The sequence below is a fragment of the Pan troglodytes genome, chromosome 5 (assembly GCF_028858775.2).
Source record: "Pan troglodytes isolate AG18354 chromosome 5, NHGRI_mPanTro3-v2.0_pri, whole genome shotgun sequence".
NCBI classification, from domain to species: Eukaryota; Metazoa; Chordata; class Mammalia; order Primates; family Hominidae; genus Pan; species Pan troglodytes.
In genome coordinates, this window is record NC_072403.2 from 53,543,243 (window position 1) to 53,569,105 (window position 25,863).

The following is a 25,863-nucleotide window of genomic DNA, read 5'->3' on the forward strand; positions in this document are numbered from 1 at the left end:
CAAAATATTACAGCTCATAGCAATGAGCAATTCATCTGGTCACTCATAGAGCTCTGATGAAGATGTACAAGGAGATTAATGTTACTTTCGTGCCCGCTAACATAACATGCATTCTGTAGCCCAGGGATTAAGGAGTCATTTTGACTTTAAAGCCTTATTATTCAAGAAATGCATTTTGTAAGGCTATAGCTGCCATAGATAGTGACTCCGATGGATCTAGGCAAAGTAAATTGAAAACCTTTTGGAAAGGATTTGTCATTGTATTGTATTGTATTGTTATGTTTGAGATGGAGTTTCGCTCTTGTCGCCCAGGCTGGGTGCAGTGGCGCAATCTGCCTCCCAGGCTCAAGTGATTTTCCTGCCTTAGCCTCCCAAGTACCTGGGATTACAGGCACCCACAACCACACCCGGCTAATTTTTTTTTTCCCCAGCAGAGACAGGGTTTCACCATGTTGGCCAGGCTGATCTCAAACTCCTGACCTCTGGTGATCTGCCCGCTCGGCCTCCCAAAGTGCTGGGATTACAGGCATGAGCCACCGCACCCGGCAGATTTGTCATTTTAGATGCCATTAAGGACATTCACGATTCATGGGAGAAGATCAAAATATCAACAGTAACTGGAATTTGAAATAAGTTGATTCCGACCCTCATGAATGACTTTGAGGGTTTAAGACTTCAGTGGAGGGAGTAACGTGGTAAATGTGGTGAAAACAACAAGAAAACTAGAATTAGAAGTGAAGCCTGAAGATGTGACTGAATTGCTGTGATCTCACGAAAAAACTTTAATGGATGAGAAGTTGCATCTTATGGATCAGAAAAGGAAGCAGTTTCTTGAGGTAGAATCTACTCCTGGTGAAGATGCCATAAACATTGCTGAAATGACAACAAAGGATTTAGAATATTATTAGTTAATAAAGCACCAGGAGGGTTTGAGAGGATTGACTCCAATTTTAAAAGAAGTTCTACTGCTATCAAACAACATAACGCGCTACAGAGAAATCTTTCATGAAAAGAAGAGTCAATCAACGTGGCAAACTTCACTGCGGTCATATTTTAAGAAATTGCTTTAGCCACCCCAGTCTTCAGCAATCGTCACTCTGATCAGTTAGCAGCCATCAACATTGAGGCAAGACTTTCCACCAGGACAATGTTTAGGACTTGCTGAAGGCTCAGATAATTGTTAACAATTTTTAGCAATAAAATATTTTTAATGAAGGTATGTACATTTTTTAGACATAATGCTATTATTGCACACTTAATAGACAACGGTATAGTGTACTCTCAACTTTTACATGCACTAGGGAACCAAAAAATTCTTTTGACTTGCTTTATTGCAATCTTATATTATTACGGTGGTCTGGAACTGAATTTACAATATCTCCTAGGTATGCCAGTATGTGAAAATGCTCTGAAAAAATTAAACCCCATTCAAAGATCAGCTCTTTCACCAAGATTGCGCCACTGCACTCCAGCCTGGGTGACAGAGCAAAACTCAGCCTCAAAACAAACAAACAAACAAACAAACAAACAAACAAACCAACCAACTAACCAACCAACCAACCAAAGATCAGCTCTTTCTTATTTTGGAAAAGCCACATGACATACTTAAAAAAAAGTTACAGACCTGGGTTCAAATCCTAAAGAGTAAACAGACAATAACTGTTTGCTTCATTATTCTTTTCCATTCCATAATGCCTGTATTCAGGCAGGAGGGATGGATTGGTCATTAACTAAAGGGAAAGCAGTGGGATGGTTAATGACAGACGCTGTGGAATCTTCCATCCCTGAGATCATCTGAAGCGTATGCCTACAGTCTGTCTGGGAACTTCTACAGCACTTTGTGAAATCTCACTTGAAGTCTCAGTAATTCATTACAAAGCCTAATTATGCAAGTAGCAGCCGCAGACTGTCAGCTGACCAAGCTGGTGATTGAAATCCTTCTGGTTGGCTGATAAAGTTCTGTCTGGAGTTTTGTTTACCTTTTGGATTACCGTGATCTGTGATTTCTAGTTCAATACTTTTTTTTTCTTAAGTCAGAGAAGAGGTTTTAAAATTTTTTTTTCAAAATTGTCTTATACAACTGCTTGTCTCCATTTCTGTGTGTGTGTGTGTGTGTTTCAGTCAAGCAATTTTTTTTTCTTTCTAAAGGAGCCAAACACCGAACATGTCCCAGCCTGCAGCTCACATGTTTTCGTTTTGCCTGTTTTGTCTTACGTTAGGGAGCTGGGCCTGTGGTCAGTCAACTGTATGGCTTTTAGGTGCAGACATTCTATACAGAAACAGGAAGAGATACTCTGAAATTAAATTGCTCACAAAGATGAGACTCATTTTGTGGAATCTGGAATTTTGGAATGCTTCCTGTCATGTTGATTCGATAGGCTTTGATTCTTAGAGTCTTACAGTCCGTAGGGAGAAAGCCCCAGTCCAAGTTCCCAGCCACCCCGGGTGTGCATCAGATCTCTCATACTGTGAATTCCCAGAGTTGCGAGGGGCTGCCAAAAAGATGCCATCCTTGTTCTAGCTGCTAGGACATTGCTGAGACATAAGGAGCTCATTTTTTGTTTGTTGAACAAACACGTGGATTAACATCTTAAGTACCTTCTCTAGGTTTGGAAAGCAGAGAATGGGTTGGAGGGTTGGAAATGTTATTTCTTTGTAGATCCAGCCATTCTACTAGTATACTTTGCTGTTCCTTTTTTTTGCCCCCCTCCCCAGCCCCTGCCTTTTTTTTTTTTTTTTTTAAATAAGGGAGAGGGAAAACAGTTTCTTAATTTTTATTTTAAAAAAATTCTAATGGTTTTGTATTTGGCGCATTTCACCTTAGGAAATTGCAATATTAATGAAATTGCTTTATTTATTTTAATATGAATCACACGAAGTGACTTATTTTTAGGTTGTATGTTCTTGACAGGTAAGCCTTTTCTGAAATAAATGTCTATAATGAATTTTTTAGCTTAGGACATGTGAAACCAACATTTCAAACATTTGTTTGAGAGGCAAGAGTTATACTCCAGTTACCCCTGCTGACCTGGGGGAGGGAAGTCAGAACCACTAGACATCTGTGGCTTTTCACAAGAAAATGAGGACAGAGGATCTGGCAGATAGAAGGTGGGTGGTCAAAAGATTAGAGTCACACTACTGTTTTGCCACTACACGCTTTTGCTTCTTTTAAACTTTCTGCTTCATGGAACTAGAAAAAAAGCTAATGACTATGGTTTAATGTCAACAACTCTGAAAGAAAAATAATTTCATTCAAACCCAGATTAAAACACGCCACTTAATGTAAAGAGCAATCAGTTTTATCGGCTAAGTTTTTTAAAAGGTCAACTTTAAGAAATGTTTCTTTCAGTTAAAAGAAAATAGATAAAGGTAAAAAATATGCTGAAAATTAAAATCACACTGTTGCTGAAATGTGGAAAAAGACAGCATGTCAGATTTGTGGTCCTCAGTTATTTTATTTCAAGGTAGACTTGGGAAGTAAAGAAAATGTTCAAAACTTCTGGGCTCTGTGCAGCAACATAACTATCAAAAAAGGCCATACTGCAAAGTACAATGAAGGTCACTTCCACAGAGATCACAAAGCCCTCATTTGGACATAACAGAAATGTAATTTTAGTAATAATCAAAAGCATTTTTGATAAAAATTATAACAACTGTATTTAAAATGCAAAGCAAAATGACAATTTAATAAACAGATTTTCAACATATTACATTAAAATTTTAAGCAAACAGAATGAGTTTCATCCTGATTTGCAGAACTCAGCTGATCATACACCTTCTTTTTAAAAAGATCTACTTGAGCTTCTGTGCTGAGTAGTGCTGACATTATGACAGTTTGTTGTCTTGTGTCATCCCCTAAATCATTTTTTAGAATTAGTTTTAGTTAAGAAAAAGAACATTCTGTATGATGAGAATTTTGAAAGATAAAATCAACTTGATTCAGAAAAACTGGAGTCATCTTTAGGTTTCATGAGCATTATGTCATCAAATTCATCAATGGCTTTAATTTTTTCTAATTTTGATTATTTTGCCCAAAGCAGTAATTGCATTGGTGATGATTCTGATAGGTCAGTTTGATGATTTTTATACCATAATTTTCATCTGTTTGATTAACTTAGGTAGGAATAAAGGATGAAAATATGGCTGGCAATTTTACTTGAAATTGTGTGTCCATCTGCGTTGCTACAAAATACATGTAAAGTGATGATTAACAAAGTAGCCTCTTTGTGTAAGAACTACAAATGTTTGGACAGCTGTATTAATAATAGGCTGAGATAGGCAATACAAAATATTTTAAATAATCACTGAATTTCAGTGGAATTTTAGCTAGGCAAGTATTTCAATGGAGGAAACATGACTGGAAAATGAATTTTGCCTAGTCTTTAAAATAATGACATTGTTTCCTATGGAATTATGCATGATTGGGCTAGAGTTCTTCTTGGCTAAAAATGGTCAAATACCAAATATAAACCATTGTGATTGCTTCTGGCCTTTGTTGATGACATTCAAGTCTTCTGAATCCTTTTATCTAAAAGTGAAGAAACAGCAAATAGCTTTCAAGGATGATCTCAACTCAAGATAAAAAATATTAACATTATTAAAGTGTAATATTAAATTTCTTAGCTTAGGTGAGTCCTCTACAGAGCACAGACCTTGATGCAAATTATGAGCTCTTCCCACCCACCTCCCCTCCATCTTTCCTCCCTACTTTCCTCTTTCTTTACTGAATATACTGTGTGCCAACCATGTATCAAGCACTGTTCTAGGTATCAAGGAATCAGTTTAGTTTTGATATCAGTTCTGGTAGAAATAACAATAACAGACCATGCTCAAGATCAGTTTTGAAGAAATCACAGATTACCTATGAACATATAGTTCCAGAGTTAGGTGGGAGTGAGGAATAATAGGCCAAGCCTCTTCAAAAGATATTTCTAGGCTGAGTTTGCCCATAGGAACCCCAGCTCATCTTCTACTGTAGCCATTCACAGATTTCTCAGCCCTGCCTAACGCAGAGACTGAATCATCATTCCTGCTCCCTGAATATAGGCTGTTATTTATTATATCCATGCAGACAAGGTGAAATCTGGCAGGCAGTAGCTTCCTTTGGAGGGGTTCTCATGTTAGGAGTGACGTGCAAGCCAACAGCAGAGGGTGGGGGATATCTCAGCAATTGCCTGTGTCTCCCAATGCTGCCTGTGCTGTCACTGCAGCCTCCTAGAGAACGAAGTCAATGGGAGGCCACAGGACACTGCCTCTGGAGCAGAAAGGTCTGAGTAGACAGCACGGAAGAGGAAGACAGCCCAGTCTCATAGGTGAACTGACTGGGTCTGCAGTGGCATGGGACCTATGAAAGCTTCAAATTGGAGACATTTTGCCTTTTTATTTATTTTTATAGAAACAAGAAAGTCAGCTGTGTGGAAGACAATGACTCATACACTTTTGCTGTACTACTTGGTGTTTCTTTTGCCCATAGAGTCCTGTAGGACATTGTATCAGGTAAGAAAAGGGGAAGAAGTGGAGGATGAACTGGTGGGGAAAGCAAATTGGCAATAAAATCCATCAGCTAACCAGCTCTCGGTTACCAGAGAGCTGAAGTATAGGGAAAAGATGGTGATAGAGTGACTGGCCCAGCCAGAAGTAATTGCAACTACAGCTAAACAAAACCCACTTTAACCAATAGCTACACATTGCTTTTCTCTCAACTTTTTTCCATGAGTTCCTGAGATGCAATGAGGCTCAAGTGATTTAAGAGTAATAAATACTTTGTTCTATATCTTCTGATAGTGAATGTTTCAGTTGCTCATAACCAGGGTGGTACCATTTCCTGGGGGCACTTGAAAATGTGGAGGTGTTAAGGGCTGCCATAATGACCAGGAGGTATTAGTGGCATTTAGAGGCAGGGCCTAGGAATGGCCTGGCACAATGAAGCATTGTCCCATCCAAAATGGCAACAGTATCTCCCATAAGAAACCTGATAGTGAACACCATGAATGGGCTAGAAGAAGCAATGAGCAACTCAGGCAGTGGTTAAACAAGGTCTCACTGGGACGGAGTTTCTGGCAATGGACTCTTTTAAATTTTGTAGGACGGAGGCCCTATGGCTCTTTCTGAAATATTTTTCCTGACACCATAAGTCGTTTTAATTTCCCTGTTAGTTACTCATTTAAAATAAGTTGTAGAGGAGCATGGAGAGAGGATACATGAAAACATTTTGAGCATCTTCTGAAGAGAGTACTATTATTTGACCACAAGTTCTGGAAGGCAGCTTTGAGATCAACTGGTGAAGCTCCACTCCCTTATTTTGCGGTTAGGGAGATGGAGACCCATGGTGTGGGATGTGATTTGCTTGAGGTACGTACTTACTCAGTTACAGGGCCAAGGCCAGAACCTCTGTTTTCAGATTCTCGGCTTCTTGATCTTTCCATTTTAATATATGTCTTCTTAACAAAAGCCTCTTAGGAAAAAAATGACTTTGGAAGTCCCTTCCAAGAGTTTTTCAAATGATATTTACTTTATCCTCAAGTTAGTTTGTCTTCACATGGTAATCTTCTCCATGGCTCCCCTTCCCCACTAATAAAAAACAGGTACCTGGTTTCCAGGAGAAGTCAGAGACTCTTGGAAAGACCATTTCCTGAAGGCTGTCCAACCCTACAGCCTGTTACTATTTCCTCCCTTCATTCCGTTTCTGCATTCACACTTTTCTGCAAGACAGAATGTGGACAGTAGGCAGAGCATGGGAGGTTGGCTTTGTTTCTCTTGATCATTGGGATTTACCTTACTGGGAACATTCTATCCTTCTCTTCTCATTAGACAAGCTGCTGGGTGCTGAGCTGCTGAGCTGCTGATGCTGCTGGCTCCTGACCTGCCTATGCTCCCAGGCAGCTCAGCAGGTTGAGCAGGTTGCCGGTTTGCAAGTATCTTTTTTTCACAGTATTAGGTTGAGGACTGTTGGTATCCAAAGCTAAAGTGATCTATACTGGATGCTACACTAGAAAGGAAATAACCAAAGGAGTATGTGATATGCTTTGGCAAACTTAGATGGGAAGAAATTAATCAGGTCCTTTCCTTAAGAAGGCCGAGTTTTCAGAACTCCAAGTAAACAGAATATCATGGCTTTCTGCCCACATACATGATAAATATAATGTGACTTCACTTGGATTTGTTTAATGGACCAAGTATCATCCAGAGTTGTTGACTTATAACTGCATTTATCACAATGTATTGAAGAACATGGTCCTATCAAGATGGGTTTTGAGTATCTTGAGATACCTATGTTTCCTTCCACTCATCCCCTCTGCCTGTTGCACTCGAACATAGGCCGGCTGTTTAGAAAAGGCAATATTGTAGGAATCAGGAGATCTAAGTTCTCGTCCTAGCTGTAAGGGGCATTTCCTACATGGCCTTGTGCAAATCACCACAATATCAAGCCTCATTTTCCTTAACTGTAAAATAAGAGGGCTGGATTGGATGATATATAAAGTCTTCAAAAATTCTGAAGATATTATTTTAGCGTTCTTGTTTGGTGCAAGAACTTTAATTCTTCTACGTATAAGATAAGGCTTGATTTTCTGGACTATAAAATGAGAAGTCATCTTCTGTCAGTGATTTCTCATATATGAATCCTCAGTGATACTTTCTTGACTTTGGAGAGATCCCAAAAGCTCAATTCAGATTCCCCGTAAGTTCTTATTTGGTAGAGAAAAGAGGGAATATTCAGCCTTGTTTCTTGATAACATAGAGAGAAGTAAGGTTGTGAAGAAGAACCCCATGAGTTGGCATGAACCCGAAGAGTTAGTCACAGAGCTATGTTAGTGAATTTCCAATTTCTTCCTCAATGGATTAGAACTTGGAACTCAAGTTGGAGTAATTGGGTTAAGGCTCTTCTCAGCCACTAGGAAACACTATTCCAGTGCAGAAGCAAGAAAACCGTCTTTTTGTCGCTCCTCACACACACATACACACATGAACATATATGTCAGTATATATATGCATACTAAAATGTATATATGCATACACACATATGTACAAGACACTGAATTAGCTACTTGGAGGAATATACTGGAGCACAATACACAGTCCATGTTCTTAAGGAACTTGTAATTTAATTGAGGAGCTAATATGCTTCTATAAAAAAGATTAGATAGCAAAATGGCAGGTCAGGTGAGAATATGCCAAGCATTGAATGTGTGTTTGGCTGTATGGATGATGATTCCTGTAGGAGCCAGAAGAAAAGATGTATCATGTGCAGAACTGGATCAGGAAAGACCTCTTGGAAGGGGGAAACTTGAGCTTTATATGTAACTGAAATTCAGTAAGTTTATATGCAGAGTAATAACAGTAGTAAATTCTTAAATAGACTTACAGTATTCTTAGAGCCCATTCCTAGTGCTTTTCATAGAAGAGCTCGTTTATTCCTCTTAAACATGCTCTAGGGCAAGAATCATACAATTATAGTACTATAGTTCTTACTCTACTTTATGGAAGAGGAAACTGAGGCTCAGAGGGATCAACTTTCCCAAGGTCTCAAATGTTGGTGTTGAGATTTGAACCCAGGTTGTCTACTCCCAGAGTACATCCCTTGACCACTATGTGACACTTTCTTAGTGAAAGGTCGGGTATGGTCTCGATGGATGGGACAAAGAGGGGGTTCTAATTAGGAGTGATGGAGATGCTCACGGTATGGGGGAGCTAGGTTTTGGAGGAGTCCTCCTAAGGAAAAAGAATGCAATGTTACAAATACAAAACTAAGGGGAAAGTGAACATTTATTTAGAATGAGAAAAGGAATCACAACAAATTTAGAAATGCTGGATAGTATTATTTAGCATTGTTTAGTAATAAAACAATATTTTTGTTAATGAAATGCCCACCTTTTAGTTCTTACATTTTTGACTGCATACTTGCATGATCTATAATTTTTTTCTATAGAGAGAATAGAAATATTATTCAGTCTTTCCTGCAGCATTATTGATCAAATTTTTTTTCTTGTTATTGCTAGTTTAGAGAAGTATCTTTGAGTTTCTAATTTATTATTAGTAATGGCATGTAAACATGTAGGACTGTTATCAAATTTGGGAAAATTCTATCCAATTTATTTCATATGTGAGCTGCAAGATATCAGGCAACTTAGAATTTTCTTGTTCTGTGAATAATTGTAAATGTTCTTAGCATTGATGTCACTTAAGTGTTGATGTTCTCACTGTAATGCAGAAGTGACTGGAAACTACATAAGTATATCCGACTAAATTCAAACTGAATGTATCCCAGCTTAACTTGTCCAGAATCCATGAATAGATACGGCTTCTCTGGTGATACTCAAAATGAGGGAGAGTATGAAGGAGGCAGAACACTGAAATGGCAAAAAATGATGGTCTTAACAGATGGCAGGTAGTTAAAACATTTTGCTTTTGAGAATTTAATAAAACATATGATCATGTGAACACATGAGATGATCTGCTCATTGAGCATGAGGGGAGAGCAATCTGCTCATTGCTAGACCCTCTCCCAGGGCTTCAAAAGGTCCCATACGAGCAAGGGACTCTGAGGCTTAACCTTTGTCAACTTCCTGGTCAATCCACTTCTGCTCATAATGTGTTTCCTGGATAGAACATAGACTTTTCTTACTGGAGAGAGAGGAGTGCTCATACTGAGTAGCAGTGGGAGAGGAATGTGGTCCAGGCTGAAGGGAAAATGGGGTCACAGAGGAGCCATAATTCATGGACTCGGCTTTGGGTGGGCCATGCTGGTATCATAGCTAATTTAACTGTGGTTGTTTGTGACTAAAGTGAGCCATTGGGCTGGCATATCAACAATTGATTTTGATGCGAATTTTGATTTTCCCTTTTTAGGCTGCAAGCAAAAGCAAGGAGAAGGTGCCTGCCAGGCCACACGGTATGTTGGCAGCAGTTACTTATCACATGGAAGTTTTGCTGTCCATCTATTGTAATAGAGGGCCATTCTCAGCCTTCTGTCCTGTGGCATGGCAGATGGAATCCTTGATGACTCTGATTTTTTTCCTTCATATTAAATTGTACCTTTGTGCTTTTTTTCTTTTTGACTTTTATGTTTGGGGGTACATGTGCAGGTTTCTTACATTGGTAAATTGCGTATCACTGGGGTGTGGTGTACAAATGATCCCACCCAGGTAGTGAGCATAGTACCAGGTAGTAAATTGTACGTTTCACCCCAGCCCTGTTCCTCTCTCCTCCCAGCACCCTCTGCTCCATCTTTGTCTAAGAATTCTTTGCCATAGATCCTTTGGATTGAGCCATTCAAACTGGGCCAGTGGCTAGAACAGGTCTGTGAGAACTCATTGATGATGTAACATATTATAGAGTTCCTGAGCTGAGAGGCTTCTTAGCAAACATTGGAAGCAGTGGATTCCAACTAGTGGACTGCACTGTGGGTTCGTTCCTCTCACTTCACCTGGGACAGTCCTTTTTTGTTTGTTTGTTTGTTTTTTAGACAGAGTCTCACTCTGTCTCCCAGGCTGGAGTGCAGTGGCACAATATTGGCTCATTGCAACCTCCACCTCCTGGGTTCAAGCGATTCTCCTGCTTTAGACTCCTGAGTAGCTGGGATTACACGCACGTGCCACTACACACAGCTAATATTTTGTATTTTTAGTAGACATGGGGTTTCACCATGTGGCCAGGCTGGTCTCGAACTCCTGACCTCGTGATCCGCCCACCTCGGCCTCCCAAAGTGCTGGGATTACAGGCATGAGCCACCGCACCCGGCTGTGTTCCACTTTTATCTATTTTATACACTACAGTTCAGGATAAGATTTTGTTGGAAACAATAAAATTTTGTTGCTGAAATAGATGATGACCACTGATCCATTTCAGTCTTCCTCCACTTTAGGAAAAGAAGACACCGATGTCTGCAGGATTTATGTGCTGTCACTGCAGTGACACCTTGGTGATTGGCCCAGTGGGCCCAGAGCCCAGACCTTCCCATCTGATATGGTCTCCTTTCATTTTCCCAGGTGTATGCGATGGTGTCTGTACAGATTACTCCCAGTGTACTCAACCTTGCCCTCCAGACACTCAGGGAAATATGGGGTTTTCATGCAGGCAAAAGACATGGCACAAGATCACTGACACCTGCCGGACTCTTAATGCCCTCAACATCTTTGAGGTAATATCTTTTCTTTTGTAATATAGATTCTAATGTGGACTCCATGAGCACAGTGGAGCCTCCCATTGGCAGTGGATATTGCCCTCAGTAAGAAAGAGGATGAGCATGTAGCAGGGCAGCATGTAGGGATGGGTGAATAGATAAGCACCCACTAGCCTCACTTTCTATGCAAAAATAGCCTTCTAAACTTTGGGTATCTGAAAGTCTGTGCCCATGGACACCTGGCCATGTGAAGGGGCAGGCTGCAGGAGGGCCAGAAGGGAGTCCTCTAAAGCAAGGGTCAGCAAACTTCTGGAAAGTGACAGAGAGAAATATTTCAGGCTTTGTGGGTCACATGGTCTCTGTCGTGCCTACTCAACTCTGCCATTGTAGCATGAAATCAACTGTAGACAGTATTTAAATGAATGGGCGGGCTGCATTCCAGTAAAACCTTATTTACAAAAACCAGGCAGCCAGCCTGGGTCCATAGTTTGCCACCCCTGCCGTAAGGTGTAGGAACCAGAGTCTGAATCTATGGGAGATACTTTCTATTGCTATTTTCAATCTTGGTGTTCCAGTTGATTCATCCAAATAGAGTTTCAAATTTCTATTTTTAAGACAGACTCATGGCTCATGATTTGCCCTTCATAAATATTACAAATAAGCTTAAATGCCACTAGAAATTTCTATATATACAGGTTATCTGAAGAGATATGCTGAAGATAACAGTTGTTATTCGGAGAGAGGGGAGTTAAGGAATAGGTAGATGGGAAGGAGGGACTTTTATTTGCTGGTTCATACAACTTGGTATTGGTCAAGTTATTTCACAGCTGTGAAAATTAGTTATTTCACAGATGTGACTCTGAGAGTGTAAAATAGAAAAACATTATGTTAGGCTGTCCTAAGTTTTAGTAAAGGTACTTTTACATTTAACACAAAAATAAAATATAAAAATTTCTTTCTTTTTGCCATATCGTAGCAGGATTCACATTTGGTTCAGCCATTTGAAGACAATATAAAAATAAGTGTATATACTGGAAAGTCTGAGACCATAACAGATATGTTGCTACAAAAGTGTCCCACAGATCTGTCTTGTGTAATTAGAAACATTCAGCAGTCTCCCCGGATACCAGGAAACATTGCCGTAATTGTGCAGCTCTTACACAACATATCAACAGCAATATGGACAGGTGTTGATGAGGCAAAGATGCAGGTGAGTGTCCCTGAATACTTGGTAGAGCATTATCTCAGTGGGAAAGGAATGCAGGTTTGTTGGAGTATTCTGTGAGCTTCTTAGGGACTAGGAACCATGTCTTTCACATCAGTATTTCTAATGTTTAGCAAAGCAAGTGTTCAGTAAATCTTCATTAAAGAAAGGATGAATAAGTGAATGGAAAAAGTAAACATTTAATCAACAAATATTTATAGAGAGCACTTACTTGGTACTGTATTGAACTTTGGAGTATGAGTTACCGATGTATCTTTTGGCTACTGAATACATTTAAGAAACATTCTATGTTCTGGAGAGAGAAAGACTCTTCTTATTTTCATTTGTGAGTCAGGATAGGTTGCTAAAATGGAAAATAATTGAATGCAAAGAAAACAGCCATACCTATCCACTGCAGAAGCATGAAATAGAACGGGGTCCATTTTGCTTGTTTTAATCTTCAGAGCAAAGATAGTAAAAAGTAGATTCAGACTCCAGGGTGAATTTCCAATTTATTATGTTCTTGTATAGGGCCCTGCAACACATTTGGGATGCAACAGAGGTTAATCACGTGACGGGTTCTCTGAGCAGGGTAAGCAAGTTGCTAGTTTCGCCTAGATGTGATATGGAGGGGATGATGGACATGAACATGTGGAAAGCTGCCCAGTGGCCTGGCTCACAGGAGGCCATTGCATAAATGGAGGAGGGCATGGTGAGGCAATTCCTTTGTTGCTCTATCATCTAAGTCAAACTTCAGTGTACATGCAAGTCACCTGAGGATCTTATTAAGATGCAGATTCTGATTCATTAAGTCTGGGGTGGGGCCTGAGATTCTATATTGCTAAGAAGTTCCCAGAGTATGCCTATGTTGCTGGTTGGAGGAGCACGCTTTATAAAGGTGAGTGTTGAATGTGCTGGCAGTTTCAGAGACTGGCTCAGTACTAACACTGGTTCTTCATTGGCAGAGTTACAGCACCATAGCCAACCACATTCTTAACAGCAAAAGCATCTCCAACTGGACTTTCATTCCTGACAGAAACAGCAGCTATATCCTGCTACATTCAGTCAACTCCTTTGCAAGAAGGCTATTCATAGATAAACATCCTGTTGACATATCAGATGTCTTCATTCATACTATGGGCACCACCATATCTGGAGATAACATTGGAAAAAATTTCACTTTTTCGATGAGAATTAATGATACCAGCAATGAAGTCACTGGGAGAGTGTTGATCAGCAGAGATGAACTTCGGAAGGTGCCTTCCCCTTCTCAGGTCATCAGCATTGCATTTCCAACTATTGGGGCTATTTTGGAAGCCAGTCTTTTGGAAAATGTTACTGTAAATGGGCTTGTCCTGTCTGCCATTTTGCCCAAGGAACTTAAAAGAATCTCACTGATTTTTGAAAAGATCAGCAAGTCAGAGGAGAGGAGGACACAGTGTGTTGGCTGGCACTCTGTGGAGAACAGATGGGACCAGCAGGCCTGCAAAATGATTCAAGAAAACTCCCAGCAAGCTGTTTGCAAATGTAGGCCAAGCAAATTGTTTACCTCTTTCTCAATTCTTATGTCACCTCACATCTTAGAGAGTCTGATTCTGACTTACATCACATATGTAGGCCTGGGCATTTCTATTTGCAGCCTGATCCTTTGCTTGTCCATTGAGGTCCTAGTCTGGAGCCAAGTGACAAAGACAGAGATCACCTATTTACGCCACGTGTGCATTGTTAACATTGCAGCCACTTTGCTGATGGCAGATGTGTGGTTCATTGTGGCTTCCTTTCTTAGTGGCCCAATAACACACCACAAGGGATGTGTGGCAGCCACATTTTTTGTTCATTTCTTTTACCTTTCTGTATTTTTCTGGATGCTTGCCAAGGCACTCCTTATCCTCTATGGAATCATGATTGTTTTCCATACCTTGCCCAAGTCAGTCCTGGTGGCATCTCTGTTTTCAGTGGGCTATGGATGCCCTTTGGCCATTGCTGCCATCACTGTTGCTGCCACTGAACCTGGCAAAGGCTATCTACGACCTGAGGCCTGCTGGCTCAACTGGGACATGACCAAAGCCCTCCTGGCCTTCGTGGTCCCAGCTTTGGCCATCGTGGTAGTAAACCTGATCACAGTCACACTGGTGATTGTCAAGACCCAGCGAGCTGCCATTGGCAATTCCATGTTCCAGGAAGTGAGAACCATTGTGAGAATCAGCAAGAACATCGCCATCCTCACACCACTTCTGGGACTGACCTGGGGATTTGGAGTAGCCACTGTCATCAATGACAGATCCCTGGCCTTCCACATTATCTTCTCCCTGCTCAATGCATTCCAGGTAAGTCCGGATGCTTCTGACCAAGTGCAAAGTGAGAGAATTCATGAAGATGTTCTGTGATTAGGTGCTTGTGACATTAGGTTTCTACATAAAAGCCAATGGATTTGGAATAGCATATAGAGTGGGGAAATAAACTTTTGTTCCAGAGATACCTGGATTTGGATCCTGACTCTTTCATTTACTAATAATGTATAACATGATCTTGGGATATTTGCTCAACTTTTTTCAAGCCATATTTTCCTCACATAGAAAATGAGTGCAATACTGTTCACTTTATAGGGGTGTTTGGAAAGTGAAATTAAATGGTGAATGGGAAAGGATCAAGTACTAAAGTGATCTAAAGACCATAGACAGCCTAGTAATAGGCTAAGTTGTTATGGTTTAAAAATTAAGCAATAACACCTTCCCCAAAATTTAGGTATGTAGCTGGAGGTATTAAAGTTTGCACATTTATTACATTTCCTTCCACTTAGGATTTTTAACTACCATTGGAAACCATCTTATTTTAACATGGCAAGCTCTTCAGAGAGGTATCGAAGATAGTTTCTCCTCTCTTCTCTTATCACACTTAGATGAATTAAGCAACGTTCACAGTTTCGTGTGTACGCTTTGCCAAATTTTCTATGCTTATACAAACATATTTTCACATAACACAGGGGTTAAAACAATGTATATTATTGTGTAACTTGCTTTTGCACTTAAAAATATGCTCTAGAATTTTACCAGCTCATTATGCATGAATATGTCTCTAATGGCTGCATACCATTCCATATTCAATAATTTCCTTCTTGATTGAGATTTTTCTCCATTGTTTTGTGTTATAGTATGTGAATGATCCAAAGTTTATTATATTGAATGTTAACATGTAGATAGTAACTAATTGAAAAGAAAGCTTTTATTTTTCTAAAGATATCTAAAACACTGTCTTTTTTTCTGAATGTGTGCGGTAGCCAGTAAGACTATTTTCAAGTAAATGCTTTACCTAATTGCTAATAGATATCTTAAGTCAAGTATCTTCTCATTTTCAGAATTTATGTATAAATGATTTCACTTTATAATAAATGCTTTGATGTCTTGAAGAGCAATGTTAATAATAATAGGGGTATCTCATATTTTGAGTCTCTACTTTTTTTGCACTTCTTCTATAGAAAATATTAATTGTATTCTACATTTGTATAGCTTTTGGTACTTATCAGTTGCTTTACGCATGTTTACAAAACTAGTCATTGAAAAGACTTGGGTAAAACCCCTATTTTTCATAAACCCCTCATGAGCTCATGACTCATTCCACACCATTTTCCTTCTCTTGTCTCCCTTAGGGCCATCTTATCTGTGAGCTTTGTTTTGGACAAGGCTGTGAGCACTTGCATTTTGATATCATGAGCACCTTTACCTGTCATAATAGGATCACTTGTGCTTTCAATTTAGTTTCTGCCTTGAATCCCAGTAAGGAACAGGGAGGGGTCTATCTAAGCGCCAGTACAGACGGGGCAGTGAGGAGCTGAGAACAAAGTGTCAGTGAGGCCCAGTGGGGGGCACTGGGCAGTGCTGTGTTGGAGCTGGCCTGTATTGGCTCACGGGAGCTGCCAATTATATTTTCACGATTGTTCTGAGCTGGTTGTGAAGACAGTCAGCAATAACAATTAAATCATATAGACTTGCAATTAAACAAATTAGGTTAAAAGTAAAGGTCATGTATCCTCAGAACTCATCATTTCCTAATTATTTGTCTACCTTTTCTCTTGAGGTTACTTGCCTCTATTGTGTCTGCATGGTGGAAAATCTGTACAACGATGTGCTACTGCCCATCTCTTCCTAAATCCATGCTCAGCGATGTCACAGGGCAAGATTCAAATAGGCCATGGTGGGTGTAATTAACTATAGAGATTGGCAAACACTACAAATGAGGAGAGTTTATTGCCATTTACTAGCATATCACTGGATCAGAGCATCCACTGAGGGAGGAGAGAGAGGAGCCATGGATCTACTGAGATGGGAGACACAACCAACTGGGTGGAAAAAGCAGGAGAAGTGCAGTCTTAGGATGAGAAGAGATGAGGGGCAGCAGCAGAGGCTGATGGAGCAGACAGAGGGGAGCGATTCTGAAACATATTGAGAAGCCCAGACGATGTGGGAGGAAGACTCTTGTAAAGATTTCCTGGTCCTAGCCCCAGGGGAATATCTGCACTAGTTTTAAAGCTCAACCATCCCCTTTACTATAGAGGTTTTATTATGGCGTCAGTTGCTGCCTCGATTAGCCGCCTTGTTCATCCATAACTTCTGGTTGGCATCCTACTCTTGTATTTACTGAGGGTAATTGTGGGCTGGGTGAGTTTTTGGGACTCCCTCATAGCTGTTTTGGTGGGAAAAAAAAACAAAGCACATATACCAAAACCTGGGAGAACACCTTGAGATTTACCTGTCCAAACTGTGCTTTACCTACTAAAAGAAATGCAAAGAAGCCGCTACTGGTGAATTGTTTGTTAGGTATATTCTCTCTTCCCTTCTCAACCAGATACTAAATTTTATGGCCAATTTTTTTATCCAAATCTTCTGAAAGATATTTTGCATAACTTTCTCTAAGGTGGCATGGGCCGATGAAAAGTGATCCTAGTGGAGTATTTCCCTGTTACATGTTTATAAAGTCATGTTTATAGTCATGCTACATAACTATAAAAGTGCAGGTTGCATAATAAAGAAATTAAACACATACATACACTCAAATGAAGAGACACTACATTTATTACTTATTTTGTGCCAAGCATTATGCTTAATGTTGCAGATACAAATATAGATAGACCAACCCCAAGGAATTAAAAATCTTATAAGGAGAGAAATTCCTCTTAGTTCTTTAGCCAAAGAATATTAGCCATCAGCATATTTGTGGAAAAAACATGCTAGAATTGTTGTTCCCAGATCTTTAAAAAATATAAATCCTGGGCCAAATTCACAGAGATCCTGACTTGAAATGTATTCCTAGTATCAAAATCAGGCTGGAATATATTCGTCCCAAGGGGCCTTATAAGAATGATAACTTTGCAACCTAATAGACCATGCCAACAATAATGTTTTTTTGTAGCAGATACAATAACAGATTTCAATAATTACCTTGTAGGCTCAGAGTGTTACACAGAACAATCTCATAAAAGCCATATGGAGATTAAGCTTTTGAGGATTGGACTGGCTGAAGAGAAAGGTGTATGTTAGTGTGTTTGGGGGACTGGATTAGCTGCAAGGATGTACACTGGTCCCTGTAAGGTCCTCCACCTCTCATCTGGGCTTTTACCAAATAGTGGTAGGTTTGGTATTGTTCTCAGCGATGAATACCAGGTTGTAACATCTTTATGGTGCCAGCTGTATACAACCCATGCACCTCAACAGGCCTCTGGGTAGGTAAGAGTTCACACTCACTTATGAAGTCAGAGCAGCTTAGCAAGGCTATTCCTAAATAAAAGGTAATGACCTCACCTCCCTTTTCAGATGCACCACGGATGGAGTAACTGCAAATTTAGGAAAAATTTTTGTCTAATGAATGTTCCTGTCTATCACATTTTGAATGCCAAAAAGGAAATTCCTTTTCCTTAACTGAAAAATGGAACTACAATTTGCCCTTCCTTCATCAAGGGGGGTTTTGTGCCAATGTATGTGAAAAAGAAGTAAAAACTTCAAATGGACTATAGCTATAGAGGAACAGCCTGTTTTGGGTTTTATATGGGGTTTTTTTTTGGTATGGAAAATAAAAGATATAAAAGCTAATTAATTCCTTCTATATCATCATATTGGGAATACTTGTCATGTGCTTAGAAACTCAATCTATTTAATGTCATTAATTTTTTGAGGATGTAAACACTTGACTTTTCCCTAGAAGTTTTATAATATTCTTTGTAGTGGATGAGAGAAGGAGGCTGAAGGTGTTATGGGAAGCTGAGCAACAGCTGTTTCTGCTCTTTTCTGTGGAAGCTTCTCTTACTTATTGTTCAGGGACAGCAAGCCTGCAGTTCATTGCCCAACACCTCTTCTGACTCTTTCTTGGATCATTATATTCAGTTGAGAGGCCCACCTCCTGCTAAGTGCAAACACTTTTAATTTGTCCAACGTAAAAGGAAATTTAAAAAATATTCCTGTATGATGTAGGGACCTTGGTCTCTTTGGTTTACTGAGTCACCTCTACAGTGGCTGCCATATGGAAGACACTCATCAATATTCATTGGATGAATCTAGGTGTTGTGATCTAAGGATGACAAATTAAGAGATTTCATAAAATTGTTTTCATTTTATTGAAATAGGAATTGGTAATAACTGAGAGTATGTTTTAACATCATGATTCTTTTGTAAATGGCTCTTCTTCCCTCTTCTGTGTTTCCCAGGGTTTCTTCATCCTAGTGTTTGGAACCATCCTGGATCCAAAGGTACTGAATGTAAATTCTTCTTGTTACTTTTTCTGTATTATCAGTACTTGGCCATGTAAAGGCTTGTAAAGGCTATTTATTGAAAAGCTTTCACTTCAGTCATTTGTACAGATGTATGAAGCCTGGATCACTGCTGTTTACAATGCAAATGATATTGACCAGTTTGCAAGCTCTTATGGGAATAAATGTTTTATGTACATTAGGGCTGATTCTTAAAACAATTGTAGGTATTACTATTTTCAATTTTACAGATGAGGAAACTGAGACTCAGAGTGAACAGCTTGCTCAAGATCACTACAGAAACCCACTCTGATTAGTTGAAGCAGAAAAGGAACTTATTAAATCTCACAATATTATCTTTGGGAGGGTCTCTTTGACTTGGGGTTTTAGAGGCTGTACTCCAGGAATAGTTACCAATGCACAGCACAGAAATGCTCCACAAGAGATACCATTGCTCTTCCCCACTTTGCTGGGCACAGATAGCACAGCTCGCCAGGCCAATGTCAGGCAGTAAACACTTAAGCCAGAGTTGCTGCTACTGCTGCCTGGGAGATCACCTCACCCTGCCTGACTAGTACACCAGCACCTGCATTTATGCACTGTCATGTCTGATTGGCTGAGTTCAGGTCGTGGGGTCACGTCTTAGCTGCAAGGTTGGGTGGAAGTGTGAGTTCCTACTTCTATCTTGAATAGCAGTGGAGTCAAGAAAAGAAACTCTTCAAATACAGATGAGTCTTGATAAGTGATGAGCATTGAAGACAAAAACCAAGCAAATGAACAAACCCTCAAATGTTTATTCAGGCTTCTAAGATCACCCTCTTTCCATTGTACCATACTACCTTCTGGAAAAAGCAAAGCAAACAATCCTCTCAGATATAAATGCAAACCCCTTCTGTCAATTAAAGTAAATAAATAAATAAAAATGAAAAGGAACACTACCAGGTTGGATTTACAAAACAAAGCAAAAAACCAAACAAAAAACCCCAAACAAACAAAAACATAATCCACTCCCTCCCCCAAACACCCCACCTTCACTGCAGAGTTTGTTTGCTTACTTATTTATTTATGTTTTACTATTTATTTTTTTTACTTATTTATTTTTTACTAAATAAGAAGAGCACCTGTATTCAGCTGGCAAGACTTAGAGAAAAGGACATGTTAATTTTTTTTTTTTTTTTTGAGACAAGGTTTCACTCTGTTGCTCTGGCTGGAGTGCAGTGGCATCATCACGGCTCACTGCAGCCTTGACCTCTTGGGCTCAGGTGATCCTCCCACCACAGCCTCCTGAGTAGCTGGAACTACAGACACATGCCACCACACCCAGCTAATTTTTAAACGTTTTTGTAGAGATGGGGTCTCCCTATGGTGCCCAGATTGGTCTGGAACTCCTGAGCTCAAGGGATACACCCATCTTGGCATCCCAAAGTGCTGGGATTACAGGAATGAGCTACTGTGTCCAGCCTACTGCCAGTAATATTCTATTACATTAATATCAAAGGTTTGTTAAAAGGTCAGGAGATGGAGACCATCCTGGCCAACGTGGCGAAACTCCTTCTCCATTAAAAAATACAAAAACGTAACTGGGCGTGGTGGCATGAGCGTGTAGTCCCAGCTACTCAGGAGACTGAGGCAGGGAAATTGCTTGAACCCGGGAGGCAGAGGTTGCAGTCAGCCAAGATCGCCCCACTGCACTCCAGCCTGGCAACAGAGCCAGTTGGGATGCAGAGATAGTAATGCTTTCTCTGCCTTCTCCATTAGATTATGACAAAGAACAAATGTAATTTTGTAGGTAAAAACACAAAGCACTTAAGTTATCGCCCAATCATGTGCCACAGAATTATGTTTCTATTATTTATAATAACACAACTAGTATCTGTAGCCACAGTACCAGCAGCCTCATTTTTACTTAGTTTACCAGTGTTAGGTGACATGTGCAAAGAACTCCAAGTCATGGAACCTTCTATCAAGATGAAAACCTCTTACCTTTGCAATTATGACATGAAAGGTAAATACTCCAAAGTGTCACAGGACCATACATGATTCATTGACCAAAAGTTGTATATACCAGTAGTCTTCAAACTTTTAGGATTAGTAAAACACAGTGAGTACATATCCCCAGATGTGTTCATTATTAACCTAAAAAGTGTTACGTACATTATGAAACCTAAGAGTAAAAAAGGGTGAGAACAAAGAAATGTAAGTAGAAGTGCCAATGTATCTTCACGGATCCCAATGGGCCCTTGAGCACACCGTCCTCCAACCCTGAGGGGTGGTTTGAGGTCTGTGTGTGACAAAGAATATGGCATCTGCAGGGAAGGGGGAAGCCACCCTGAGCTGGAGGACTTTGGCATATATGAATTGTGAACACAGAACTTCTACAAGGCCTTGGAAGGTGAATAATATTTTGTATAGCAGAAATAAGAAGAGGGCCTGTATTCAGCAGACAAGACTTAGAGAAAAGGACAGGATGACCTAGTTAGGGAAGATGAATTTCATGGACTGTTGCTATGTTGTATAGTACTTTTTTCTTTGAGACGGGGTGTCATTCTGTCGCCAAGGCTGGAGTGCACTGGCGCGATCTCAGCTCACTGCAACTTCTGCCTCCTGGGTTCAAGCGATTCTCCTGCCTCAGCCTCTCGAGTAGCTGGGGTTACAGGTGCCCATCACCACGCCCGGCTAATTTTTGTATTTTTAGTAGAGAGGGGGTTTCACTATGTTTACCAGCCTGTTCCCGAACTCCTGACCTCAAGCGATCCACTCGCCTTGGCCTCCCAAAGTGCTGGGATTACATATAGGCATGAGCCACCATGTCCAGTCGTATAGTACTTTGTTTCCTCTAGAAAAGGTGATTTGAATAATTGACAAATTGTGAGAAGTGATTACGGAAGTGCTCCATAAAAATAATGCCAAAGCTAGGCCAGGTGCGGTGGCTCATGCCTGTAATCCCAGCACTTTAGGAGGCCGAGGCAGGCAGATCACGAGGTCAGGAGATTAAGACCATCTTGGCTAACATGGTGAAACCCTGTCTCTACTAAAAATACAAAAATATTAGCCAAGCATGGTGGCACACGCCTGTAATCCCAGCTACTCGGGAGGCTAAGGCAGGAGAATTGCTTGAACCCGGGAGGCGGAGGTTGCAGTGAGCCGAGATGGCCCTACTGCACTGCAGCCTGGATAACAGAGCGAGACTGAATCTCAAGAAAAAAAAAAAAAAATAGAAGCTATGTCGAGGAATTCTCAAACTTGTGGCAAACTGCATTTCTCAGGCATTGGGTCCATATTTAAGGCCCTGAAAGTGAGTAGTATCCTATGCCATCTCCACCTCTCTTGTCTCTTCCCATCTTTCCACCTTTTCCAAGACTACTACACCAGGTCACTGATGCCACCATATCCCTCCAACAGAACCTAGCTGCTAACACAGTACCTGGCCACAATATCTGCCAGGCCCAAGCATATGTGTTATCTTCTTACGATCTTCTAATTCTTAACTTCTTTTGTTAAATATCCAGATAAGAGAAGCCTTAAAGGGTCGAGTAGCCTCTGCAAAAAGGAGCTCCAGAATATCAGAGGTAAAGCTTTCATATTCATTTTTGTATTTAAAAGTTTAACAAGATAACGATCTTGGAGTTTCTGGCATATGGAGTGTTGCTAACACTCTCACCTTAACACTTTGCAGTGTGGATTTCCCAGAAGTGCTGGGTGCCTCTTAAACAGTTGAGATTCTTTCTGGAATATGGGGATGCAAAGAGATGCAAGTGGAGTTACATGAATTTAGAGGAGAGTGACAAGGTGGCTGGCGTTGGAGGGTGAACCTCAAACCACATAGTAGGAGAGCAGGTGATGAAAGAAATGAGAGAAGTCTTAGGTTCCCATGACATCTCACTTGTTCTCTATGACTCCAATCAGTTGGCCCACATCCAAAGTGTAAAAACTCCAGGGAAACAAATTCTGATCCTACACAAAGAACTACTCAAGAGGGGTCAGCTGCCATGGTACTGAAGTGGCTTAAGTGGGCTTGGGGCCTGCACAGGGTTGCTGTAGAGAAGATTCAGTCATTGGACAGCAGGCTGGACTATAACAGGGTCGTTAACTTATCTTCTATTCCTGTAACTTAGAAACATTGTATTGTTATGCAAAGAATGAGGGCCATGAACTGTTTTGAGGGGGGGAAAAACTGCCGCTCAATTTTTAAAAAAACTTTTAAATGGCAGCAAAAGGAGATTCAGGGTTGGCCCAAGGAATACACCCACAACAAGCAAGGAGGTGATCTAGAGCCTCCCATGCCAGTGTCTGCTAGGGTCCACATCCCCTGTCATGGACTGGGGCTTCAGGGGATCTGCATGGAGAGAGGCTAATTGATGGGGCTGGGCACCCTGTGGCCCTGAGAGCAGTGTTGCCCCATCCTCGTTCTTTGCCTTCCCATTCCCTCTCTGTTGATTTCTTCAGCCCTCCTCTTCTCTTCTCTTTCTTCCCTCTCTTTTCCTGTTCCCTTTTGCCTTACTCTTACCTAACCTTTGGTCTTGTTTTTAGTCTTTGGTCTCCATACTTGGGAGTCTGCTGGTTTCTTTTCAGCTTTAAAAAAAAAAGACCCAAAGTTTAATGCAAATGACATTAATAAATGTCTAAAGCAATGGTTCTCAACTTGGGCTACACATTAAAATAAACTGGGAAGCTTCAAAAAATGGGGTTGCCTTGGTCATACCCCTGGAGATTCTCATTTGATTGGTCTGGAGTGTGGCTTGGATTTGGGGGTTTTGAAAGCTCCCCGGGTGATTCTAATGTACAGTCAAGGTTGAGGGTCATTCATCTAAAGACTCCCTGAAGTGTTCTGGCATTGAAAATATTTGTCTCCAACAAGCATTCCTGATGTAAGTACCCTCCTCTTTCACTTTGGTCTGCCGTGGTGCTCTCAGGAGAGAGTCCTGACTCTCTCAATCCCTTCCAATTTAGCTTTGCTCTTTTCCTTACGTGTTTCAGAATTGATCCATTCAGGTCATCATAGAGAAATTCTGCTTTTCAGAGTCATAAAATCCTAGTCATTTCTTCCACTTCTCTTTGTGGTTTTATGTGACAGATAAGTCAAAATAATATCCAGCATTTTATGAGTAGTTGTCGATTGTCTGATTCAGTGGTGATGTTGGCTGTACCTTAGAAACACCTAGGAAGCTTTAAAAATATACCACTTCAGGGCATGGTGGCTCACGCCTATAATCCCAGCACTTTGGGAGGCTGAGGTGTGCAGATTGCCTGAGGTCAGGAGTTTGAGACCATCCTGGCTAACATGGTGAAACCCCATCTCTACTAAAAATACAAAAATTAGCCAGGTGTGGTGGCACATGACTGTAGTCCCAGCTACTCGGGAGGCTGAGGCAGGAGAATCACTTGAACTTGGGAGGTGGAGGAGTTGCAGTGAGCCCGAGATCGCACCACTGCACTCCAGCCTGGGTGACAGAGTGAGATTCCGTCTAAGAAAAACACACACACACACTTTCCAGGCCATACTCAAGAAAAATTAAATTAGAAACTCTTGGAGGTAGGGCCTAAGCATTCTTTAAAGCTCCACAGTGATTCTAACGTGCTATCTGGGTTAACAATCACTGGCCTAGGTACCAGGTAAATTTATCCTAATTTCTTGCACTTCTCCCTTCATTTCTTGCTCACTAACTTTAGGTCACTGCCTGCAATTAGTTTTATCAACCCTGCTCAGAGGACAGAAGTAGGTGTTTCATCTGTGCTCTTCTCTTCTGCTTTGTAGGCCTCTAATCCCTAGGTAGCAATCTTCTGTAGTCCAGATTCAACTCCCCTCCTCATGGCACCTGCTTGGTTAGTATCAGTCCTGCTTCCCAAACCCAGCATAATAAATTTGCTTGTCTGTGTTCATTTTATATCTGAAGTGATGAATTAGCCTATGTTTATGTGGTAGTAATTCTACCAGTGAGTTAATGTATTACCTATCTTAGGCAACACATTCCTAAAACACGAGGACATCCTTTGGACACAGGCACATTACAAGGGGATGGCTTTAACGCTGAGGATTTCAGCAGACCAGCTGAGAAAGAGTTATTTGAGAGCTTGGAGCCATTTTGCTGTCTCTCTCTCTCCATGCCACTCAATGTCTTCTCCACTGTCCAACACCCTCCCAAATTAGGGTCTCCTTCAGTAGGCAGAGGCAGGCCAGGCCAAGGAGGAGGATCTCTCACAGCAGTCGGTTCCTATGTTGTCAGTGGTTCCAACATAAAAAAGGAGAGAAGGGAGCCGGGCACGGTGGCTCACGCCTGTAATCCCAGCACTTTGGGAGGCCGAGGTGGGCAGATCATGAGGCTGGGTGTGGTGGCGGATGCCTGTAGTCTCAGCTACTCGGGAGGCTGAGGCAGGAGAAATGCTTGAACCTGGGAGGTAGAGGTTGCAGTGATCCGAGATTGCGCCACTGCACTCCAGCCTAGACGACAGAGTGAGATTCTGTCTCAAGAAAAAAAAAACAGAAGGAGAGGAGAAGAATAAAGTGAAGGAATAAAAGGAATTGCTGTGGATCACAATTCCCTAGGTGCTTTGAATAATTGTGATAATTGAAAACAGACTAATAATGATATTTAATAAATGTAATTTTACTTTGTCTTCAACAGAATGCTTCTTCTGAATTATCTTGTCATCCCATCAAAGGCCCAAGTTAACAAACCAGGCTACATCCCTAACCTAGGAGGTGAGTGCAAAGCAAGGGGTTCCCATATATGTCATATATGTGACATTTCTTTTAAAATTGCAATTTGATTAATTATAATTAGAAATGATTTTTTCTTCATTAAA

The 25,863-nt window shown here is 40.7% G+C and overlaps 1 pseudogene across 3 annotated transcripts in view; it reads left to right on the plus strand.

The window, feature by feature from the left end:
• Positions 1-25,863, plus strand: part of ADGRF2 (adhesion G protein-coupled receptor F2) — a 41,614-nt pseudogene that overhangs the window by 11,818 nt on the left and 3,933 nt on the right. For 2 of the 3 annotated variants that reach the window (XR_010158038.1, XR_010158037.1), the window contains exons 2-9: positions 5,396-5,496; positions 9,847-9,889; positions 10,986-11,137; positions 12,096-12,329; positions 13,289-14,650; positions 19,018-19,059; positions 22,569-22,628; positions 25,683-25,759. The product of XR_010158038.1 is annotated as an adhesion G protein-coupled receptor F2, transcript variant X3 (transcript). Of the gene's footprint in view, positions 1-5,249; positions 5,497-9,846; positions 9,890-10,985; positions 11,138-12,095; positions 12,330-13,288; positions 14,651-19,017; positions 19,060-22,568; positions 22,629-25,682; positions 25,760-25,863 lie in introns of those variants that run through there. The other variant, XR_010158036.1, reaches the window with a different exon arrangement.